Source organism: Vanessa atalanta, chromosome 4 (assembly GCF_905147765.1).
Source record: "Vanessa atalanta chromosome 4, ilVanAtal1.2, whole genome shotgun sequence".
NCBI classification, from domain to species: domain Eukaryota; kingdom Metazoa; phylum Arthropoda; class Insecta; order Lepidoptera; family Nymphalidae; genus Vanessa; species Vanessa atalanta.
The window spans coordinates 13,646,408-13,654,760 of record NC_061874.1 but is presented as its reverse complement, the minus strand read 5'-3'; the positions used below and the strand labels follow the sequence as shown (position 1 = coordinate 13,654,760).

The window sequence follows — 8,353 nt, the reverse complement described above, 5'->3', positions numbered from 1 at the left end:
TTCATCTCGTGCTCGACGGTAAAGATAACAACGTGACGAAATCTGCATGTATCTAATTTGAATGAAATTTTATCACATGTGTATCCACTAACCAGCAGTGAAGCAGCGTGGTGGAATAAGCTCAAAACTTTGAAAACAAACAAATCAAACCTCTTCTTTGAAGAACAAAGGAGAGAAGGCCTTAGTCCAGCATTAGGATTTTAACAGGCTGTTACTTTAAAAAAATATAACCATACATAAAACATTGGATTGTTGAAATCAACTCAGCGACGTGCTTCTTCCGTTCAATGATGATGAGAACATTCCCCGAGAAATTACGTTCATGAAACGGGATTAAATAAAAATACCATTAGCAGTGCCAGTTCATTTATTTGAACAATATATAATTGTGCAATATTTATTTTATTATTATTATTTATTTCGTCCTGACTGTCTCCCTTATTGCTTTCTTGTAGTTCGAAGACACTGTTAATCAATATCAACATCACAAGCACCTTGTCGCTTCAATGAATTCAAATAAAATATTTCAAATAAATATTTAAGTAGATTGACACTTTTAATTAATATAATGTTTTAAAAAGAGTGAAAATCAATAAGTAATAGAGAATCAATAGTATAGGAGTGCGCAGTGTAAATATCACTTAAACTATAATAATATTATTAATGCAAAAGTAACTGTCTGTCTTTCTGTTTGTTATGCTTTCAAGCTTAAACTGAATCTGGCATGAAGCAAGTTAAATAGCTTGATAATATCGCAGGTCAATAACCTCGATACGTTTGGTAAATATAAATACGAATATATTAAAATATGTACACTAAATATATTTTGTTATTTTTTGCTTTAATCGCGTTATGGCTTTTCTTCTGTGTCGTATTATATTTTGATCGAATAAAACAAAAGCCAATAACGACGCGGCTGAGCCCTTTCCAACTCGTCTTGGGCGTTTTTTATAAGTGCCATAACATGTAGAAATTTCGCGATGTTGATGTTTTAAAGAAACTACAATGCTTTGTGGGCTATTTTTTTGCTCTTTGAATGTTTTTGTTTGACATTTTCGTAAAGAGACTTTCAAATGGTCTACTTGATATTAAGTCACCGTTGCCCAAGGACATTCGTTCTATATATTAATCATTCCTCATGCGTATACCTTGGGAACTAAGTTGTTATGTCTTCTGTGTCTGTTGATAAGCTGGCTCACACATCCAAACGGTAACATAAAAATGCCACTACAATAATAAAAAATCTTTCCTGGTTGTATGTATGTGCGCTGCAAATAATGTCGTTAGCTCCGGTATGATTTGCTATACAATCTGAAGTCGACCTTAATGAGCCGTTGAATTATCTACGTCGTTAAATTCCGAAAATAATTTTATATATCTTGAATTACGGTTCAAATTTCAGACGATAATATATTGTAAATTTATTTAAAAAACTGTATGTCGAAACAAAACTACAGGCTCACGAGATATAACAACGTAGTTCCCAAAGTTGACGCATTGATGATGTGAGGAATAATCAAAATATACTAACATCGCCCATACCTATGAGCCTACTTACTATCAGATGACCCAAGTATATTTATGTTGACTGTGATAGCTACCGAATATACCCTTGGTTTTCAAATAGGCAGCATACACAGCAGAGTGGCGCAGTGGAAGCGTGCTGGGCCCATAACCCAGAGGTCCATGGATCGAAACCACGCTCTGCTAAACTATTTTTGAAGGTTTCAAATTTTTTTATACATTTAGTAATTTTATTTATCCTTTTATATAATGTAATTTTTACTCAGATATAGTAATATGTTACGATAAGGCTTGCTGCTCCCAAGGGCGTACCCAAAGGGCAAAATAATGAGTGGTTCCTACACCGCGCGCCTAAAGAGAAAAGCTTCTGTATTCCTGTAAGAAGAATAAATAAGACAATAACATAATGTTAAACAATACATATCGGTGGACTTTGTATTATTTGATTTACTGGCAGGATTACATATTTATACAAACCTTTATTATTTACATTTATTTTCATATATTTTTTTAAAGAATACTTGCTATGCCCCTGAATTAATATACTAATAATCCTATTTACCCCTCCTTTTAAACTCATTACTTATGTTAGGAGTGGAGACGACAATAGCCAAAGGGTCAGGATCAATCCTGTGACTTTTTACATCGCTAGGCGGCCTGTAAACCATTGCGCTATAAGCTTATTATTAAATTTGAATTGAAGAAAATACACTTTTCTTAGATAGAAGGTACTACGCAGTTTCATGCCAATTCTTCTCGGTATAATCTATATTCTGAACCAGTGGTAATTTTTCATTTGATATAATAAGAAATAACGACTTAAAATTACTTATAAAAAAAATACTTATATCAAATAAGATGTAACTTGATTTTGAATTTTTGATAATAAATATATTTATTTTCTTATGGTATCGGTAGGCGGTCGAAGAAATGGGCCACCTGGAGGTAAGTGGTAGAATATATATATTATGTCATTGGTTGGCGGACGAGCATATGGGCCATCTGATGGTAAGCGGTCACCACCGCCCATAGACAAAGGCGCTGTAAGAAATATTAACCATTGCTTACATCACCTTTGCGCCACCAACCTTGGGAACTATCTTAGTTCCCAAGGTTGGTGGCGTCGTTACGTCCCTTGTGCCTGTGATTACACTGGCTCACTCACCCTTCTAACCGGAACACAGCAATACAGTGTACTGTTATTTGGCGGTAAAATATATGACGACTGTGTGGTACCTACCCAGATGGGCTTTTTTTATGTCATAGGTGGCAAACGAGCAGGATCTCACCTGATGGAAAGTGACTTCCACCGCCCATGGACATCTGCAACACCAGGGGGCTTGCAGGTATACGCTCTTTTCTTGAAGGTTCCCAAGTCGTATCTTGCTCTACTACTTGAAGGTTCCCAAGTCGTATCTTGCTCTACTACTAAGTCCGTTGGCATAATTATAAAGTTCAAGAGATACTACAATGCAACATTTTATAATATATAACTAAATATTTATCATAAATAGCTATATTAGATATTATGAGCCAAATTAAAATTATCAATTGGTACCCTTGACTTATTTTTTTTTTCATTTCATGTGATTTATATAATAAATCTTTTGTTACTTTTGTTGTAAGTACTCAATAATTATATGTATATTTGTTGCGGCCATTTTGTGAAAAAATAACTTTTAAATCGGACCCGATAATGGTTTCGCACGAAATTAAATACTCTTATAATGTTAAGTGCCGTAACTTTTGATAGGAAAAGTTGAGTTTAGTCGTAAACACAATTAGGCCGGCAGTAGGCACCCTCACTCGACTGAGCAACTTTTAAAAATTCACAATTTTATTTTAACTGGCACCCATGCTACTTTAATTAACAAAAAACTCATTTAATGACGACCTTTTTTAATTTCTTTTTCTTTTTTTATTTACGAATTTTAAAGTTGAATTATAAAAAGTTGAATTTGGTGTTTATTTTATTTTGTTTTCTTTACGGACTTTTAGTTTTCGTGGTAATTAGTCATTATTATTTAGTACGTTATGTTATATTTGGGAGCCTATTAATAAATTGCATTGAATAAAGAAATATATTTTGATTTGACTTGTTTATTTGTCTTTCATAAAATATTATGTATCTAGAAAACAGATGTACGTATACTTTTATAGAAAATTCCACACGTTTTAATTTAAAAGAACCACTAGACGATATCGGCACACGACGTACACACACAGACACAGTCCAGCCTCAAAGGGACGAGTCGACACTCAATAGGCAGGCTATTATACCCTTTGTTGCCGTCTGTATAAATAATCTTTATACATGCGACGAGTACATTTAAGTGAAAAATTCTATTTTCTTTGTTGTGTGATGATGGAGGTTAGGTGATGATTGAGTATAATAGTCGATGATAAAATTGTAAACGTGCAACTGTAATATTTGCCTGAAAAAAGAACTGAGTTCCTTTTAAGAGTTCTTTCGAATTCTGAATATGGGTCAAATACTCTGTACTTAGAATATCATTAAGTGCTTGAATAATTAATTTGATTAAAAATAATCATAATATAATCATAATGGAAAGGAAGGCTAGCTAGAGCGTGAAAATAAGAATGATAAAGTTTTTAATTTAAATGTAAGTCCAAACAACCACTTCACATATTTGATAGAAAAACCCATAAGAATTCAGTCGACCCAGGTTTTGAACTCAGTGCCGGGTACAGTGGTTAGGATTGCAGGTTCAGGCAAACGTCACTGAATTTGTCATGAGTTTATTTGTGTATCACGTACTCGGTGATGGGAACAATTCTGCCAACTTGCATTGGAGTATTGTGATGCTACTTCTTTCATCTTAAATCTATCACTTTAAGTTTAATTTTCTTTTAAAGTTGATTAAGTTTATGAATGAAAACGTTTATCACAAAGTATTCTATCAAACACGAATACACGACGAAATTTCAAATGTTAGATATTTCACTCAAAAGCGTATTGTCCGTATTCTAAAATCAACAGCACGATGTACAGTCTCATTTAATATGGACACTAAAATAATCCTCTTAAATCTTATTTGCGTTCCCAGATGACAGAATCCAGTGATATTTGCATAGTAATGGCATATGACTCAATAGCGCTCGTAGCGAAGCCGGACGTAAGGATATACGACACAGACGCGCTTGAATTGAATGTAAGAATCTTCACAAATCTAATTCCTTTTAACGTCCGAATTTTGAACTACAATTGTTTTCTTCCTTATTAAATATTATAAATATAAAAAACAGATATTAAACGTCGCGTCGTATAAAAACTTCGTATTTTACATTCGTCGCTCATTTGTGGTATATTTTTTAGTCACCACGGCGGGTTGGTGACCGCAATAGCTGGAAATCTTTTGTTCATAACCTATTATAATACGTTATTTATACGTTTCGTACCTAGTGTTGAATGAGAACCGGCGTGGGCAGAATACAGTTCTGCCAAATGCTGGTATAAGTACGAGTGGATATATCCACAGCCCGCATTATGGCAGCGTAGCTTATACAGATAAGCTCTACACCCTTTAGAGCAGGGAAGGCGTTTGCCCTATCATAGGTTAAAAACGTAAAATTTCATTTACAGTTTATTATCAGCACACAATTTTTTTGGTTCAGTAAAATATAATCTAGAATTCGAAATCATTTTAAATAATATGAATTCAATATCGCCTTCAAGTTAATTAATTAAAGTATCCATGGGCTGGGCTAAACTTTTAGTAAGACTCTCTGTTTGATATCAGGTGACAGTAGTGATATCTGTTATTGATGTAAAGTTATTTTTTACAGTTCTTATGTACTGATTAGGTTTCCCATTCCCAGTCTGCCTAAAGTAAAGTAAAAGTAACAGTCTTTTAGTGTCCCACTACAAGTCAAAGGCTTCTTCTCCCTTTTGAAGAGTTTGGAGAAGTTTGGAGCTTACTCAACCATGTTACTATAATACGGATCGGTTGATACGTGACAGAGTCTCATCCATTACATGCAGGTTCCTCACGATGTTTTCCTTCAAAGCCTAACACTAGATAGATTAACATAATTAAGCACATTAATTCAGTGGTGCTTGCTCGGGTTTCAACTCAGAATCATTGACTAAGATTCAAGTCTTGTAACTATTCCTGCTTACCTATTGTAAAATAAATAATATCAAATATCACTATTTATCTACAATAGATAGCTAACTTAGTTAATTTCTGGACTAAGCGCAAAAGTTGTTCAATATCGCTCTGATAAAGTCTGACAACGCAGGAATGTGCGCTCATCTCAAATACTTCACTCTGATATTTTCAAACAATATCTACTATAATATCGCCTTCATTCAATTACAAATTAACAAGAAATTGCCGAATTATTTTAACGGCTATGATATTATAAATATATATAAAAGTAAACGACGCTCATGTATTACATAATATTATATAATGCATATGTTAAGTGACAATAACATAATATACAAAAAATAAATTTATTACTGAGTTTAAACATTGTGAAGTAAAGAAGTGTTTTAAAAAATACATGTACGTATCGGGACGCCCGACGGAAGTGAAAACTTAAAATAATCTAAATTGAACTATATCAAATGAAAATGGTTTAACTTGAGAAAAACTTAGGTTATTACTTAAATTTTATTTATAATAGTTCATTCATTAGAATTTTGTCTATGAACATTATAAGCTAGTGTTGTAAGTTAGAGTGAGAGAAGAGCAGCCTGCCTACCGCTGCCGTATGCGTAAAAAAAGAGAAGCCAGAAAGCCTGGCGGCGTAACGCGTTACGTAACGAAGCGGTTTACCCTCCCATAAGAAGTTAACACTTCAATAAATGATCATGAATGAATGGAATAAATGACAACAATAGTTTGTTAATGACTAGAATAGTTATAAAATTATTAAATAATTTTTTAATGTATTTGGATTAGCTGGATTCTTAGTATAAGTGCCTTCATTCATATCTTGCTCCACGTTGAAGGAAATCTACGTAAATCGAATGAGAATCTAATGTGTATCGCAGTATCTCGCGTGGACGTTTTACATCAAAAGGAGTCTTTACCCAACAGTGAGAAATACGTTACGTTTATATGGGTTAAACTACTTTTTGTCTGATCGAAGTACTGCCAGGACAACATAAATAATAATTAATTGTGTGATGTATTATTTTTTCGACTTAAGCAATTTTGTACTTAGTACAAGAAATGTATAAGTATAAGTATGTATTCTATCGCTACTTAACTCACACACCACAAAAACCTCTTGGTGAATCTTCGCAAACTTTCAATGTAGTGTCCGCGTCCGGTCGACGACAAAGCCTTTACAAGACTACACAAGCTTCACTAACAAAAGCCGACCGCAAACACTCTACGGACTTACAAACACTTTGAAAGTTCATCTTAAATTCATTGTGTGTGATACCGACCAATACTTAAATTAATTTTCTTTTGATTTTAGAATTGTTTAAATAGTGGTATATAATTAAATTTACAAATGTGCTATATTATAACGTAACGTCTAGATGCAAAGTTTTGTGACAACCTCCACCAAAATGAATCAAATTTTTATTTACTTACCCAAAAAGAAGCGTATTTTTTTCAGGGTTCATGTGTGCATGTATGTGCAGGTATATATACCATACCACCGCATCTGTTAAATACCTGATTTGAATGTTTGAATTCTTAAATCATGAAAAACATTGGCAATATTCTTTTTAATAAATTTATCCTGGACAGACGGTTTTTTTAATTTTTATTATTAAACGATAACTATACGAAGATTGAACTAAATCAAATGAACGATCTGCTTGTACAAAAAGTGTAAATTTTCGTATTTTTACGAACACACATATTTATACTACTGATTATAATAATATCGTATTATCCTTATATAATAGCTTTGATAACAAAAATATTTATTTAGTTATTTTATTAAAAATAATACCATAGTTATAAATTGCTAAAGAATTATTCTTATAAACAGTTATTATGATTTTTTTATAGCATTTATTTATATAGTTTTTGTAGCATATATTTGAAGTGTGTCACAATTTTCTCTTAGACTACATTACCATAACAATATTCATCTCAAAAAATATTAAACTTTAAACAAACAAACAACAAAACTAACTTCGTTATTACTTTAGTATGACGTAAGCAGTAGAGTATTAAGTAAACGCTAGTTAAATTCAACGGTAGTTAGCATTGGATCACTGGTATATAAGGCATAAACATATGCGAGCATGAAGGTATGATACGACATTTTTTATGTTATGGTATCAACAGCAGAGTGGCGCAGTGGAAGCGTGCTGGGCCCATAACCCAGAGGTCCGTGGATCGAAACCACGCTCTGCTATAATTTTATTTCATGTAATAAAGTATATTTTATTCGTTTCATTATGCTTAGATTAACAATTTCTTTATAAGAAACATTTTGGCCCCGTTAATATAAAATATCGAGTTTGTAATTTGAGTCTGTAACGTTTTAAAATTTTACTTATATTGCATGTTATGATTTGTAGGTACTCCTTTGTATGTTCTAAAGCTTGAATACACATAAAACTATACTGACTTATAATTTGTGTTGTGGGAACTTACCTTTGGAAAATAACAAGATAACTACAACAATGATACGTTGAATATAGCATTACTGCGGACGATGTAGCTTTATCTCGATTGCTGTATTTAAAGCGCGTTACGACAAATGATGAAGAATATGAAGCGCGGGAATAATGTCACGTGAAGACTTAATCATGAAGTTGCTCGCTAAGCCGCGAATTAAGTGTAAAGTTGCTCGAAATAAACAACTCAAATCAAATCAATATTATTCA

General features: G+C 32.9%; 1 non-coding gene across 1 annotated transcript; it reads left to right on the top strand.

Moving 5' to 3' along the window:
• Positions 1 to 7,806: 7,806 nt before the first annotated feature.
• Positions 7,807 to 7,878, top strand: Trnam-cau. The gene has a single exon. It is a non-coding gene; the product is annotated as a tRNA-Met (tRNA).
• Positions 7,879 to 8,353: the final 475 nt, after the last annotated feature.